Source organism: Enhydra lutris, unplaced genomic scaffold (assembly GCF_002288905.1).
Source record: "Enhydra lutris kenyoni isolate GAN:26980312 unplaced genomic scaffold, ASM228890v2 scaffoldscaffold3, whole genome shotgun sequence".
Lineage (NCBI taxonomy): Eukaryota > Metazoa > Chordata > Mammalia > Carnivora > Mustelidae > Enhydra > Enhydra lutris.
In genome coordinates this window covers 5,163,534-5,181,810 of record NW_019154087.1, presented here as the reverse complement: position 1 = coordinate 5,181,810, position 18,277 = coordinate 5,163,534, and the positions used below count along the sequence as shown (strand labels likewise).

At 35.5% G+C, this 18,277-nt stretch overlaps 1 pseudogene; it reads left to right on the top strand.

Moving 5' to 3' along the window:
- The first annotated feature begins 1,917 nt into the window (after nt 1-1,917).
- Nucleotides 1,918-2,700, top strand: LOC111155981 (annotated as a pseudogene).
- Nucleotides 2,701-18,277: the final 15,577 nt, after the last annotated feature.

Here is an 18,277-nt window from a genome sequence, read left to right as displayed (position 1 = left end):
GTAGATCTGTCAACAACCAGTTTGCATATCCTTAAGTAAATCATTGGATCTATCAGAACTTTAGTTTTTTTCTACCCATGAATGAAGCAGTTAGGTAAATCTTTAGGGTCATATTTGTTTTCTCCTATAACATTAAACGGAAAGCCCATACAGTTTACAAAATTCTCAGAATTCATAGAAAATTTCTTAGTTTTCTGTATCTTTCATGGATTTCCCACTCTACATAAATCATGGAGGTGTTAAGGAAACTATAAACTCAACTAATTTTAGATTATTTTATGCAATTGCTTATTTCATCTTTGTCATTGACTATATACACTTACAGAGAAGAGTATTGCAGTATAATTTTCCAGCTTTTGAATCAGATTTTAAATTATGAATTGAATTCTTCAATCAGTTTAAACTACAAAAACACTATTTTAAGAAGAAAGAGGGAGGGCGACATTAAGAGACAGGAAGGAGAAAAATAACAGGAAGAAATAAACTCAGAGCTACCTCGACTTTGTTTTTATTTTCACTGAGAGTGGGTGAAGAGGGGATGGATTTGGACAGAATGATGCAATACTTTCCTCTAAAGCTTAACACAAGATTAAGTAAATTATCATTTCTTCTTTTCAAACGGGAATGGCTCCATTCCAGGAAGTGCCAACATCTGTTTAAAGAGAACATTTGTTAGGCAAGTGGAAATATTGGGAGATAAGCTGCTTACTCAGACTGTTGGGACGTAATGAAGAAATCATAATAAACTAGAAAATTAAGATTAGAATCTGGGCATAATTAGCAGTTCTTAAGTGCCAAGTGCTGTATATTTGAATACAAAACAAGCTTGGAAGTTCCTAGTTATTGTCAGCAAGTCCAGCTGTTGGTAGTTCAATAATCTGTTCAGAAACATTTACCAGGTAGTGAAAAACAAGTTTACTTAGGGTTAGTGCTTACAAGTGAGCACACACTGAAATTTCATCAGCATGTATAATTTCCAGGAATAAGCCACTATAAATCAAGTCACTTTGAGAAGAATATGAGGATTTTTATATTACTTATTCATAACAGGAGGTGACTACTTTAAATACATGTAAACCTGTGTGAGTCATAAGTGCAAAGACAGTAATGGCAACAAAAGCATTGTTATTTACATCTTTATCATTTTCTAAGATTACGCATGTATTATCTTCCCTGTTTCCAACAAACTGAGGCAGATTAGCCATTCAATATCTCCATTTTAGAATGAGGAAATATCTCAAAGTAATTAAAGTTATTTGAGTCAACTGTAAGGCTTAAGGTCATTGTAAAATTAAAATTTTAACACTGGAAGGAAATTAGAGGTGTTATCCAACGTATTTCCCAACCATATTCCCACAAAATACACACACACACACACACACACACACACACACACACATTTTTTTAAGGCTATGGCTCTTTTCTGTATTTTCTAGAAAACCACAAGTTCTTCTATGCCAGCACACTAATTTCTTTCTTTCAATCAACTTGAAAAGAGACAAATTTATTCTGTCATAAGTTCTTTTCAAATGGTTAGTTTTCCAAGTTCCAAATTGGAAAAAAAAATACATTTTCTTAAAATATTAATAATTAAAATTTCATAATGATGAAAGATATTTGTTTATAAAAAGAAAGGAGTAAATTCCAAGACAACAGACTATAAGCCTTATTAAGGCTAAAATTCTAGGTTTTCAATAATTTTAAAAAACTGCTCCTTTCAATCTTTCCAACAGAAGACTAAAGTACAGACAAGTTCAAGTATCAGTAAGAAAATATCCAATTTCTCCCCTATAATGGGCCCAATGTTGGTACAAAGGAATGACCTAACTGGTCCAGCTTTAGGCACTGATTCTTGCATTGATATGATGTCATTGTGTAATCTAAATCCAGGTTGACCTGATTACTTGCCCATCTAAAATGATAGCAGCTTCTACCCAGAGTCACTGCTGCAACCATTTTAGCGTTTTGTCAGAAATGTCTGTACCACAAGGAAGAGCCCCTGCTGAGTTCCCTATGGACCCTGTCCAGAAGATGAAGCTATTCATTGGAAACCTGCCCAAGGAGGCCACAAACCAGATCTGCTCACTCTTTGAGCAGTATGGGAAGGTGCTGGAATGTGAATCAAAAACTACCACTCTTGGGGGGTGGGGTGCCTGGGTGGCTTAGTCAGTTAAGCCCCTGACTTTTCCTTTCTGCTCAGGTCATGATCTCAAGGTCCTAGGATGGAGCCCCGCCTCCACTGCACACTGGAGTCTGCTTGGCATTCTCTCTCCCTCTCCTTCTGTCCTCCTCCACTCCTATGCGCTCTCTCTCTCTCTCTCTCAAATAAATAAATAAATAAACAAATAAATAAGAACTACAGCTTTGGGCACATAGAGGACAAGGTGGCAGCTAAAGAACCATAAGCAACCTGAGCCCTACAAGCTGCACAGGGGGAACATCAACATGAAAGCCAATAAGAATGAGAGTAAGACCTCCACAGAGTTGCATGTGAGCAACACTGGTCCCACCTGTATTAAAAAACAGCTTCAGGCAAAATCTGAGGCATATGGTCCAGGTCAAATGGACCATATGGCTCAGGTCAGATGTAACATTGTGAGAGATTATGCCTTCCCACACATGGAGCAGACGGAGGATGCAGTGGAGGCCATCAGGGGCCTTGACAACACAGAGTTTCAAGGTGGGATGTATGCAGGCTGAAATTTGGAGCTGAAGTTGTACATAAGAATACATACACCCGTCATGGTGTTCTGTCTCTGGGACATTCTTGGCTCTGTAAGTTCAGTCCCTCTGCAACTGTGGACCTTAATATACCTTGCTGAACTCAGACCACCTCTTCCTTTCCTCCCTTCTGCCCATTTTTCTGTTCTTCATGTTCTTCAATACTTCTGTAATTTTCCAGTTATGTTCTGTTCTCCCAGCAGGTGTCATTGTGTGCAGAAACTGTGGTGGGGGTTGTGCTGGCTCCCATCTCCTGCTGCCATTGGGCATTGGACTTGGGAATGACTTTGCTGAGAGTATCACTGCTCTTGAGTCTTTTTGGACCAAAGGCTCGGCTTGTGGTGGGTAAACACACAGAGTTGGATTACTTTTTTCTTTTTTTCTGGTGAAATAAATGGTTTTTCAACATAGAAAAGAAAATGAAAGCAAACATCTGCAACAGAATTTTAATTAGTTGATAGGTTTGTTAACCACTTACTAGGTGTCTTAGGCTGTTAAAAATATCAGGGACACAAAAGAAGTATAAGATGTGGTAAATGTTCTCTGGAAGCTTACACTCTAGTTGGGAAAAAAACTGGCATATGTAAATCAAAAAGTAGATGATAATTAAATCCTCAACAGATTGGAAATAATCACAAATGTAATCTGAGTTCAGATAAAGACATATATGTGTGACAATCCTCATTGTTTATTAAGTACCACATGTAAATTTTATATCAGTTTCTTCCTAACACTTTCAGAGTATATCAGGGTTTAGAGACCAATGTTTTACAAGCAGAAGACTTCAAGCACAGCTACTCTTCTCTTAACTGTGTTAAACTTAGTGTCATCTGTTGTTACAGTTAGTTCAAAATTATTTAAGAGAATTTAAAAGCTTTATTGATTTCTCCTCAGCCTTCAATCATTTGTGGTATATTCTGTATGAGATAAAGATTTTTGGTTACTGACGTTCATACAAAATATCTTATTTAACACCACTGCCAGAGTCAGATCAGGTCACAAATTCTGAAAAATCAGACACAATTTGGAAAAGCACATATTTCTTAATAACTTTTGTATAATTTAGATATTTGGCTTATACCACAGAAAATAGGATATACTCCAAACTTTTGTTAATATAGTGCAATTATCATAAATCACAAGTGACATTGAAAGAAAACTGATTTTTTTATAATGATAAATAGAGATTTTTATTTTTAGTGAAGGTGGGAAACTGCTTACAACTTCTTTAAAATATTTTCTGATCACGATCATATTAGCCTCAATCTAGGGGGTGGAACTTTGGAGATCTAAGCAAAACTTCATTAAAATTCTGAAACACATTCATAAATATTTCTTAAGAAATATCCTTGCCCTGCTCACAGGTGGCTTTCTCCACCTCATGGACAAATAAATATATGTTGAGCCTTGTCTCAGATCCTTAATTTTCACAAAGAAATGTCAGCTGAATTGTGTATTTCTTGGATTCTGAAGTATTTGTAGACAAGCATTCATCTGTGACTATAATGACAGACTTGACTCATAAATATATAAAAAAGTTAAAATGCAGATGAAAAACAAAATGTATAACATATATGAAAAATATTAACACATTGACTATATTAAGAATTTTTAAATACTGCATTAAGAATTTTTTTTTAAGATAAAGCTTTTATACACCAAAGGAAACTGTCAACAAAATGAAAAGGCAATCTACTGAATGAGAGAAGATATTTGCAAATGATATATCCAATAAGGAGTTAATATTCAATATATATAAAGAACTCCTACAACTCAACACCAAGAAAACAAACAATACAATTAAAAAATGGGCAAGAGGGCCTGAATAGAGATTTTTTTCCAAAGAAGACCTACCGATGGCCAACAGACACATGAAAAGATGTTCAACATCACTAATCAATCTAATATCTAATATCAAAAAATAATAAAAATAAATAAGAAATAACAAGCATTGGCAAGGATGTGGAGAAAAGGGAATTCTTGTGCAAATGTAAATTTGTGCAGCCTCTATAGAAAACAGTATGAAGTTTCCTTAAAAAAATTAAAAATAGAACTACCATATGATCTAGCATCTCTACTGGTTATTCATCTGAAGAAAAGAAAGATATTAATTTGAAAAGATACAGGCACCCCTATGTTCACTGAAACATTATTTATAATAGCCAAGATATGGAAACAACCTAAATGGGGCACCTGGGTGGCTCAGTGGGTCAAGCCTCTGCCTTCAGCTCAGGTCATGATCTCAGGGTCCTGGGATCGAGCCCCACATCGGGCTCTCTGCTCAGCGGGGAGCTTGCTTCTCTCTCTCTCTGCCTGCCTCTCTGCCTACTTGTGATCTCTCTCTCTGTGTCTAATAAATAAATTTAAAAAAACCCTAAGTGTGCAATGATAGATGAATGGATAAAGATGTGGTGTGTATATATTATATGTGTATATAATATATATTTTATATGTATAATATATATAAATACATTATATATATAAATATAATTTACACAGACACACTGAAATATTATTCAGCCATAAAAAAGAATGAAGTCTTGCTGTTTGCAATGACACGGATGGAACCAGACACTTATAATGCTAAGTGAAATAAGTCAATCAGAGAAAGATGCATACCATATGATTTCACCTATGTGGAATTTAAGGGGAAAATTTTAAGTTAAAAAAAAAAGGAAAGGGAGAGAGAGAGACAAACCAAGAACTATAGAGAACAAACTAATGGTTACCAGAGAGGAGGTGGGTGGGGGATAGATTAAATAGGTGATGGGGATTAACGAGTGCACTTGTGATGAGCCCTGGGTGAAGTATAGAATTGTTAAATCACTATATTGTACACCTGAAACTAATATAACATTGTATATTAACTGTACCAGAATTAAAATTTAAAAACTTAATTTAAGAAAAAGGTGTTATACACACATACACACACACACACACACACACACACACACAAAAACAGTGGAGTATTATTCAGCCGTATAAAAGAATTAAATCTTTGCCATTCATGACAACGTGGATGGACCTAGAAGGCACTGTGCTGAAATAAATCAGACAAATAGACAAATACCACATGATTTCACTTACATGAGGAATCTTAAAAAATAAAACAAATGAACAAACAAAACAAAACAGAAACAAATTCATAAATACAGAGAATTAGTGGTTACCAGAGAGGGGCCAAATAGGTGAGAAGGATTAAGAGATACAAACTTCCATTTATGAAATATGTGAGTCACAAGAATGTAAACCACAGCATAGGGAATATAGCCAAAAATATTATAATAACTTTGTATGATGACAAATGGTAACTAGACATCATGGTGATGATTTTATAATGTATATAAATGTCAAATCACTATGTTGTAAACGAAACTAATATAATATTGTACGTCAACTATGCTTCAATAACAAAAAAAAGAATTTTTAAAATGTGTGCTACAAAATCAATGATAAGAGTTTACAAGTGACACAACATTTCTCACAAGCAATTTGGAAATATAATAATTATAGTAACTGCTAACATACATTAATTGCCACAAACAGCATTTAGCACTCTTAATTAATCAAATGCAATCCTCACAGCAAACATATAAGGGAAGTATTATTATAATCCCTAATTTTCAGATCAAAAAACTGAAGCACAAAAATGTCAAGTAACTTATTTAAAATCAGAGACATGAAGCTGAAGAACCTATATTTAAATTTATGCAATTGGACATCATGGCCTTAAAATTAGTTGTGACCTGTAACCCAGTAAAAATGTCTACTGTCTTCAGAAATTTTTTCCAGTAAATTATTAAGGTTTGACATAAAGATTTATATACCAGTATTGTTAAGGGCCATTTATAATAGCAAAATCTTAGAGAAAAAATATATTTTCAGTATCAGGATACTGATTGAGTAAAATATGGTTATCTACGTAATGGTTATGCAGGCAAAAAAAAAATCATTTCTCAAAGAATTTTCAAGGGAATGGAAAATGGTCAGATATATTCTAGTGCAAAGAAAACAGTATGTGAAATATGAGCCCAAATTTGTATATACAAAAGTTAGGTTTGTATTAATAAAGAGCAAAATTGCTGAAATGATACATATCAAAATGTTAATAGTTACCTCTGGCTGGAAAAATTATGGGAGATTTTTATTTTTCATTTTATATAGTTTTCTATGTTTTCATATTTTCTATTAAAAAAGATTCATTACATTTTATAAGTTGAAAAAACTATGTAACAATTGTGGCATAGCCGTAACAACTCTATAAGCCCTAACTATATTCATTTATTATCTCCTTTGGTTTCTACTTTTTATTTAATTTTTTCTTGAGTATAATTTTTTCAATGTCTTATTTGTAGTTTACCATATACTGTTTGTACTTTCATTATAAAATGTCTGAAATCCTAATAGAATCCAGGATAAACATTCAAAATGTAAATAGTAGCCTCTTCTGAAACTCCCTTTACATCCATTACCAGATCCAAAACACATGACTAAAATAACATACAATCTTGAATAAATGGTTCTTTTTAACCAAAAGCAAAACCACTATACTATCCTTTCATGTTTAATCCTCCATCAGCTTAACATTTTACATAAATTTTCACAAAAACATCATTTGATCTAAGAACATCTGCCAGATCCTGGAACACATATTTCCAGTCCTTGACCTGAAGTTTAGAATAACTACTATATATATGCTCTCCCAGAGATTTTGACATATCATAATATCCTTATACACAACTTTTATTTGTGCTATTCATTTGCATAGGAATCTAATCCTCCTAAAAGCACTTTCATATGCATTATTTCAATTAATCCTCATAACAAGCCTATAAAACAAGTATCACTGGACTAATTTAACAGATTAAAATGGCATGATAGGCACTGACATCTGATTCTTGAAGCTATTATTTTCTAGAAGATTTGTAAATACTGACTCTACTATATATATCATCAATCTGTGCTTTCTGAGAAGTACTTTGGGGACCACTGAATTTTTGGTTCGATCTAACTTAATATTATTTATTATAACCATGACCTAAGATTTAAAAAGTCCCTGGAAGCACACATAACATCATCTACACATATGTATATGTATGTCTTGCCAGACAGGACTGTACTGAAACATGTGTGTTTAGTATATACGAAGCATACGAAAGACAAACAGAAAGAGGCTTTTTCTGTGGAGAATAATTAAGTTGAAGATGTGTTCTTCCTTTAAGATGAAATGCAGACTTCTCATTAAAAGTAAAATCTATCCTTTCAAAATACAGAATTAAATGTTCCTTTTTTAAAAACTCCAGATGGCTAAATGTATGCTTTTTAAATTTTTCTGCTTGAGAGTATTCTTTTGCCTAACAATTCCCCTGAGACTCCTCTCTCCCTCAGTTCTCATAAGAATCTCTTCCTAGATCTCAAACACTGCTAACTTTAAGGAGGATGGCCATGTCCTTTTCCTTCAAAGTTCTTCTTCCATTCCTCAATGACTTACCCTTCTCTCTAAGGGTTCCCTTGACTGCTTACATTCTAGAACGTCAGCTGATTCAGTCCCTGTCTTCTCTCTGCATTTGCACCACCCGCATATCTTTGAAGACACTAGTGATACAGCTTCTAACTATATGTTTTGTTCATGATGATACTTTCCCGAGTCAGATTTTAGCTTCTCTCTTAATTTTTCTGTTCTTAGGTACAATCAAGAATTACAAACACAAGTATGAATCTTCCCAATACCCTAGACTTTGCCTATCACAAGAAAGAAGGCACCACTGCATTTTAATGGCGATAATTCATGAATAATGACCACAGAACCAAAGAGCTATTTTAACAGCAAGAAAATCAGTATGATGAAAAATGAAGTGTTTATGGAGAGGGAAAGACCTAGCCCTATGTGCAACCTTATTACAAATCCTAAAACCTGCAACAAATGAGACTTCTCTACATGCTTTCAACCCCTTTTCCTCCCCCAAATAATTTTATTATAGGATTTTTTTTTTTTTTACTGAAGACATCAAGTTAAAAAGATTCTTGAACAAATATATAATGCCAACTAAGATATTGGCTTTATGGATGTATTTAATGCATCATATTTGAGTTCAGAGTTTCCAAGACATGTAGAAATGTCTAAGTCTGCCTGAATAAGTGTCTATCTTAAGAAAGTGGTCAGAAATGTTGATGCTTTCAACCATCACTTTGAATTTGTGCAAAGCATTAACCATCATATTGAAAGATCCATAGTTGAGCCTTCTTTGCTCTCACATGTGCTTAGCCTTGACTATGCCAAAAAGTGGGCATTTTGCCTCCAAAAACAACAAGTGGTTGTATTCTGCATATTCTCATCTCCTCTTGATGACACCCCTGATTGCATCTAACCTGCCAGCAGAACTGGACTGAAAAACAAGAGCTTTCATTTGGCTACAAGAACAAAGAATAATTGTTTCTGTTAAGCAGTGAAGTTTCTAATGCAGCCAGAGGTTACAAAAAAGAATCCTCATAAGGGAAGGAGAAAAAAAATCCCCATCATGTCAGCACTGTCAGTGACCAAAGCCATACTCCAATGTACGACCTATGGCCCTCAAAGCAGAGGAATATTTCTTCCTCTATAAAGTGAGTGTTATTTGATTAAATGAATGTTTCTCTAATAAATAGCATACTAAAGGTCTTTTGAAAAGCTCTGAACAATCCTCTCATCTGGAGCCAAATAAAAGATATACTGGCAAAAACAAAACTTTCATCCAAATTAATAATGTCTTTATATATCCCTGTCCAGATCTGCATTGGCTCAAGACTAGGAGGCATTTCTCCAGTAATCATTCTCTAACCATTGTTTTCGAGCAAAGCCAGCATCCTTTGTATCGAGGTTAACAGGTCCTATTTCTAAGGGTGTCTTTGTCTTCCTGACCATTACCACTGTGTGATATTAATTAGTCAATCACAAAAGAGCAGATTATTTTATATGTTGGTACAAAGGCACTTAGGATCCCATTTAAAATTCAAAAATAAAATATAACCTAACTTCACTACAGGATATAAACTGTCTCTCCCCACTCTCTTTTTTTGTCTTCACTATTCTTTTGTTTTTGAAATCTGATTTGTTGGAAGGAATAGAATATCTGCACATTTTGAAAATGGCATTAGTAATAAGAAAACTAGTGACACATCAGGAACATGAATGAGTTTATCATCTTGGACCATGACATTTTAGGCACCATTCCAGACATAAAATTACTGATCATTTGGGCAATAATCTGTATACTTCTTGGTGGCTGTTGGAGAATTAAGCAGGCAGATCACTCTCTCATCTCCCAATGTGAGGTCTGCCCATATTTCAAGATCTCTGGCAAGGTAGTAAATGAATACATGTATTCCTTCTCATAATATATACCACAACAACTTGAAAGATGAACACAAAATAAATAGCACAATTGTTTAGTCTTCAAAATGAACTAGTTTCTCTCTGAGACCAAGATATAATGAGATGTGGAATCTAGTATCGCCTCTAACACATATTTTGTACAGTATATGATTTACTATACTCTCACAGTAAAGTAAGCTGGAAAAAGGAAAATGTTATTAAAATCATAAGGAAGAGAAAATACATTTATAGTACTGTATTGTGTAAGTAAGCCCATGAAGTTTAAATCCCTACTTTTGAAGGGTTAACTGTACTTTTGATTGTCTAAGTGGGGAAAGAAAAAGAATTAGACTAGGGAAAGTAGAGAATGCTTATAAGGAATACAAAATGTCACATGGAACCTAAGGTCAGGAATGTGACTGGATTCAGAAGCAGCTAGATCTAAGGACACAAATGCTCTTAGGACATATTCTCTTTTCCTCCTTCCTGCTTAATTCTTCTCTTCCTTAGTAAAATCCAGTCTCCTTTCACTTCTACATGGTGGGAGGGAAGGCTACAAAGAGTTATAATTTATCTGAAGTCCAGGAACCCAAGCAAGATTGGCTCCATTCTCTTCCAGAAATCCTGGAACAAATACTCACTGGCCCTCCTGAGTCAAGTTCTCCCTTAGACAAAGCAACAAAAGGCAGAGTCACACTGTAACATGGCCACTTCTTTACATGTAAGAAGTAATTCCTGGAGAGAGTTCTGGGCCCATAATCTCATAGAGGTACACTACACAAATTTAGATAATGCTGCCTAACTACAGATCCTTCTTAGAGAATCACAAAGCATACTAGCAAAATTAAAGCTATAAAAATACCGAACTATTGAAATTCATTTTCCTCAACAAATTTTATGAAATTGAAAAAATGTTTATATACATATATGTGTATAATACATTTGAAAATTATTCCCTGGAAATTAAAATATCACTTATTCCATTTGACTTTACTTCATAATAGTTACTCTGTGGCTCATCAACATTATCAAATAACTTTCATGTCTCCATAGTAACACTCTGGGTATGCTGGAAACCCAATAAGAGATGAGCTAACCTTTTGAATATTTTAAATCTGGAAGAAATAAAGACAACACAAAGCACTTAGTTTTTTTACATATAGTTATATTGTGATAAATAAATAGTTCACAGAAGCAATAAGGTTAGAGAATGGTATGGTCTCTCCTCTGAATTTTGCTGAGAAAGGACACCCTTTTTACATTGGCAATAACATTAACTATCACACCAAATCACAATAAAGCACTGCCCCCTCCCAAAACAACATGCAGTTTAGCACAGTGTGATAATGACACATGATTTGTATTAACCAATGTTATAGTAGTCCTGTAAAAGAAAGACATAATCACTGCTGGTTTGGGCATGAAGGAAAGGTCTTGATTAGGGCAAACTTTATTAGGGCAAACACTGATGGTACCTCTCTAGCAGAATTCTCAGATTAGGAAAAAGCATGTACAAAGGTATGGAAGTGAAAAGCTCAGCACACATTCTGGCAATGGTAAAATTATGTATATAAGTCAGTCATAAGCTACAGTATATGCCTGAAAGTAGTAGGAAGTAAGGAACAAAAGGGATTATGTCAAATTTTGGAGGCTTTTGAATGGTAACATAAAGAATTTGGACCTCATTCAATAAGCAGCAAGGTGACTTTGTTAGTTTCACGTTCTGTTCAGTTTTTGTTTTTCAAGAAACTGCTTTGTTTAAGACACTGTTTTAAGAAAATTAATATACCATGGATATGCTGGAAAAGGCAGAATGCACAGACAAGAGATGTAGTTAGTCTTTTCCCTAAAATGGCAGATTGTATTTCTCAGATAGCTACAGTATCTCACATCCTCCATGGTCTTTTTACATGTGACATCAACATAATGCTCATCAATTGGTGGAGTCTGTATCCTTTCTCCCTTGAAGCAGAGAAGACTTTTGTGACCTTCTTGACCATTACAGTACAGCAGAATTGATGGTATGCAACTTTTAAAACTAGATCATAAAATGCCAAGCACTTCCTCATTCTCTTGGGATAGTAACTCCTGAAACCATTTACCCAGCTGTGAAGTTCAAACTAGAGGAATTCAAGAGATCAAATGAAAAGGCCACAGTGTAGATTTTCCAGCTGATAGTACATCTAAGATCTCAGCCAACAACTAGCATCAACTTCCAGACATAGGAGAGTAGATGCCTCCAAATCTCCCCAGACCCCAGCCACGGAATCATCCCCAGAATTCAAGTCTTCCTAGCTGAGGCTCAAACATTATGAAGTAGAAACAAACCAAATCTTCTGTACAATAGCCTTGGACTAGGTAGTCCCCTGGGGCTGGGTGAAATTTTCAGTGAGGAATGACAGAGTTGTGAACCATCAGCTTGGAAATCTGGGTAGAAAACAACAGAATCCACTACACTCAACCACTGCACTCTTCAGATTGATTCTCTCTTATTGTAAGTTCACCCCATTTGGAAGGAGTTTCCACCATGTTCTTTTTTAATTTTTTTAAAGATTTTATTTATTTATTTGTCAGAATGAGAGAGAGAGAGGGAGAGCACCCTAGCTCAAGCAAGGGGAGTGGCAGGCAGAGGAAGAGGGAGAATCAGGTTCCCCACAGAGCAGGGGAAGCCCCATGTGGGACTCAATCCCAGTGCCCTGGGATCATGACCTAAGCTGAAGGCAGTTGCTTAACCAACTGAGCCACCCAGGTGCCCCTCCACCACGTTCTTTAAAAAAAATAAATTATTTATTTATCTGTCAGAGAGAGAGCGAGAGAGCATAAGCTTGGAAGCAATAGGTAGAGGGAGAAGCAGGCTCCCCACTAAGAAAGGAGCCCAGTGTGGGACTCAATCCCAGGACCCTGGAATTATGACCGAAACTGAAGGCAGACACTTAACTAACTGAGCCACCCAGGTAGCCCTCCACCATGTTCTGACTGGTTTTATTTTCTGAGAAAACTTACCAGAGAAATGTTTTAGTGGAATCACCTGCAGCCCCCACCATTACAACACTCAAAGTTGTAACTATTAATCAGCATCTCCCTCTCCATCTCCCTTTCTAGATTCCCCTCATCCATGGCTAGTAGCTCTAATTTATGCTAATCTAGTTACAGACAATCCCCTGCTTTCCAAAAAATGAACACACAGAACAAAGAGTCTGTTCTCTTGCCTCTAAAATTTAGAATGAAATCACATTTTTCTTCCACAATCCCCTGGTCATTTTCTATAAGTACTTTTTTTTTTTTAATATTGTATTTATTTATTTGACAGAGAGACACAGCGAGAGAGGGAACACAAGCAGGGGGAGTGAGAGAGGGAGAAGCAGGCTTCCCACCAAGCCGGGAGCCCGATGCGGGGCTCGATCCCAGAATCCTGGGATCATGACCTGAGCTGAAGGCAGACGCTTAACGACTGAGCCACCCAGGTGCCCCGCCCTGGTCATTTTCATTGAGACACTGAGAGCATGGAGTAGGCAGACTGCATGGTAGAAGGACTCAGACTTTCATCTATGTGGGTCTGGATTTCTAGTTACCATGCTTTCCTCGAGCTATGGCTGAGGGGTAAGGGAGCAAAAAGAGATATCCAAATGGATCACCTAATACCAAACACATTATTCCCTTCCCACATTGCCTAGCAGCAACCTTACCTCTTCCTGAAGAAAAAGGTCATTTACCACTGCCTATGTGAGGACTCCATTCTTGTTTACTGCCTCCTTGCTACAGGAGCCTAAAATGATCAAGAGGTTTATGAAACACTGTAGTTTTTCTTAGGGAAAGACAAGCTGCAGGTGATCTGTCCTTTACTTCGGAAGGAATGTTGCAACGTGCCCCAGTCTGTTAGATTCCAAAAAACTTCACTAATGTTATGGGTGCTTGAATCTTTACAGGGCTCCTCCCCTTCCTCTGCCTACCAAGCCTTCCAATATACTAACCTTTACTTGCTAATTTGGCTCAACTGCAATGATACCATCAGTGTAGTAGACCAATAAGACATAGTAAGATGTTCTGTGGAATGTCTAGACACCCCAAACCCTTTGGACTAAACTATAACAAAAGGCAGGAGAGTTAATATAGCCCCGGGGGAAAGATCAGAAAAGTATGCTTCTGTCCCTAAATGGAAACTACCTCTGATCTTCCTTCTTAATAAGTATGACCATGGGAAAGTTTTTATGCTTCAATTTGTCTTCTATAAAAGAAGGATTAAATATAGTACCTATTTCCTAAGTTGTTAAAAGAATTTTTAAAATTTAACAGAAAATGTCTAACTAGCTTCTGATATGGGGTAAGCACTCAACGATGTTAACTTTGAAAATTAGCTAGTATTAGTCATTATCAAGGTTCTTTATTATCTTCTACTCCTAAATATCCTTGCTTTTTTAATTTGCAGACAAATTCAAGAGGTTGATATCCATCTGAAGAGAAATTTTCACTCTATTTGAAGTTATCAACCTCCTGGTCAGAGCCTCTGAACAATCAAAAAAGCCCAAGAGTATATCCTATGGACACTTAAAACCCATTCTTTCTATCAACTGTTCCACCTTAACTCTTGGTCTTTTAGAAAAATCACTTTTTAAAAAGCACTAATCATAACATATTTCACAAAGTCTAATGAGAGTTCTATTCCTCAATAGGCAGTTATACAATCTATACAATTAGTCTCAATCCTGACATGACTAGGATTAAGTTTATGATAATCCTCCAACAACATTTACTAAATACATTCGACAAGTCAAGTTTCTCCTTGATATATTACACATACTATAGAAATTAAGTGACCAGCTTCAAACACAAGACAGAGCATTCAGTCTTCTGGAGTCATCTGTTCTACATCTTACAGTAAAACATAGAAAAAGTTCACAAAAATTTGTCCAGTTCAGAAAACAACACTATGTAAAAGGAAAGCAGGATTATGTGGTCTGGATAAGTCCCAAATCCACCAGTTAAGTATGAGATCTTGGGAAAATTAATCACTGTTACCTTCAGTTTCCTCAATGTAAAGTGAGGACATTAATAGGGTTGCTTTGCAAAATTACGAACAATAGCTAATCCTTAGTAACTATAACCATAAATGTTAGCTATCATTATGACAGTATATACTGTGAGAGTTACTGTTTATCCTCATTTCTATAGTTTTAAACTATTTTGATTTTGGGTCTTTAAATGACTGCTTCATTAAAAATCTGTTCTCCTTATTATAGAATTTAATATAACCAACTAATGTATAAGGAGGAAAAAACTCATTTTCAAAATCCTACTTTATAAACTGAGATGCAATTATGATATAACATTCATTTAATGATTTTTTTAAAAAACAGCAAATCAATTCCATTTATACAGAAAACCCATCCAACTCATTATTTTTTTCACTGTGTTTCCCACATAAAGTGTACGGCAACTGAATGTACATTGGCAGAGGTGAAAAAAGTCTCCCTCTTCTTACAGACTTTGCTATTTCATCCCTGTTTACATTTTTCAAATGCTAGGTCTATAGCTCTTCTGAAATATTTACCCGTCTTTCTTGGGACTAAGTTTGGCCCACTGTATCTTTATATCATGAGGGCTCCGATGGGAAGTAAGCAACACTAATTCATGTTAATATTAATGACAAACAGACCATCCTCTGCTTTCCAAAGAGTGAACACATGGAACAAACATTCTCTCCTCCTCCCTCTAAGACTCAGAATGAAATCTCATTTCTCCTCCATATTCCCCTGGCCCTGCTATTGATCTGCTATTAGGTGAACTGAACACATTTGTGGAAACTCTACAACTGAGAAGCAATGTTTTTATCTTCTTTTGTTGAGATCTTAATCTCACAAGGCTTATCTAGAGTTGGTATCTACCCAGGGGAAAAAAAACAGTGTATTTTCTCTTCATGAAAAAAAAAAAAAAAAGAAGGAAAGAAAGAAAGAAAGAAAGAAAGAAAGAAAGAAAGAAAGAAAGAAAAAAAGAAAAAAAGAGAAGAAGAAGGGAGTAAAGAAGGAAAAAAAAAAAAAGAAAAGAAAATCAAGCTCTTTAATCTCTTGCCTAGTTCCAATGAAACCTAGCCAAGAAAATACTTCAGTCAGTAAAAATTAGTGTGTGAAAGTAGTATACAGAAAAAAAAAAAAAAAAAAACCTTGTTTCCAATTATACTTCTCAAGGTCTGATCAACAATTAGTGGAAAAGTCAGGATTGTTTTTTGGAATTTCTAACAAAAAGGTAAGTTGATTTTTGTTTTCTTAATTGACCTAGAAAATTTTTTGGAGTAAAAATCATTGACAAGTGAGGAAGTTTTATTAAAATACTTGAATTTTTTAACTGTGGAACTACTGTGCTCAAAATAAAGTTTTACGGGATCTATGAAAAATAATAAAACCAAAGTAAAACAAGGATGTAACGCATGATAAGGTTGCACACTAAAGCATATTAAGGAAGTATTCATTATTCCATAAGTATTTTTTTTTAATTTCCACTTTATTTTTGTCACTTAGAGCATGTCTTCTTTTTTTTATTATTATTATTTTTAATTTCTTTTCAGCGTAACAGTATTCATTGTTTTTGCACCAAACCCAGTGCTCTATGCAATACGTGCCCTCCCCAATACCCATCACCTGGTTCCCCCAACCTCCCACCCCCCACCCCTTCAAAACCCTCAGGTTGTTTTTCAGAGTCCATTGGAAGGGGAGGTGAACCATAAGTATCTTTTTAAGTTTACCTTTGTGATTTCCTAATATCAGACCTATACATTGTACATGAATGTTGTATTAATTCATAAATGCAGGTCCACTAAAGCAAAAAATACATAGATGTATATGAAGTTTGCATCATCCTAGGACCAATTCATATTTTACCAATATATGAGTGTCTATCTAGTGGTAGATACTTTAATAAGTATTTCTCACATAAACTATCTTATTTAACTTAGACAATTAATACAGAGGGATATATGTAAGAGCATGGTTTCTAGAATCAAACTGCCTCAGCTCATAATCTCAGCCTTATTACTTACTAGTTGTGTAACCTTGAACATAAAACCTACTTAACGTGGGGCGCCTGGGTGGCTCAGTGGGTTAAAGCCTCTGCCTTCGGCTCAGGTCATGATCCCAGGTACTGGGATCGAGCCCCGCATCAGGCTCTCTGCTCGGTGGGGAGCCTGTTTCCCCCTCTCTCTCTGTCTGTCTCTCTGCCTACTTGTGATCTCTCTCTCTGTGTCAAATAAATAAATAAAATCCTTAAAAAAAAAAAAAAAACCTACTTAATGTCACTGTGCCTCAATGTTCTCATCCAAAAAATGGCAATAATAGTTTTAACCACTTCACCAAGTGGTATGGAGATTAAATGCAAATGTGGACATGTAAATTCTCAGAGCAGTGTTCAAAAAATATTAACCATTATTACTCACAAAGTGAATATTATTTTGGCCTATTATACGTGAAATCACAAGTCAGTCATTGACTTGTAAAAATTTTCTCAGGTACCTATGAAGGAATAAGCAATTTTACATTATCCCATTCAGAGGAATAAGTATCAGATGGTTGCAAACTGACCTAAATTGGTAATCCACACTTAACTGTATTATTTTGGGTAGATATTGGTAACTTTAATAGATTTCCTCATTTCTAGCCTTAATGTTGAATATAATAACACCATAAACAAATAGTCTTACCAAATCCTGCCACACACACAAAGTTTTAATCACAGGAAGCCACAAAAATACTAATGCAACTACTTTTACAGGCTCAGTAAAGTACTAGTTCTCTACAGTTTCAAGTATTCAACAGTATCCTACATAAAGGAATAATACAAGGCAGAAAAGGCAATATCCTAGAGGCGGGATTCAGCTAACCCAGTAGGAGTTGGGCAAAAAAAACAAACAAAAACTTTCTGGATGAGTGTACTTAACACAAATGGGGTTTGGGATCCTAAACCGAGGGCCCATGCTCAAGGAATAGATGCTGAAACACTATAGTCTGAAACCCTGTCTATGAAGGAGTCTCAGCCCAATATACCTAGCCAGTCACAGATAAATACCTTGAACATAACTAATTTTACCAAAGAAACAACATTGCTACATCTAGCGCACTAATCACCACACCATCTGGTGTTGATCTAAGATGAAGAGAACTTAAAGCTTGGTTTAAACACCTCCACCTCCAAAGTGTGGGAATTTGATTGGAGCTTCTC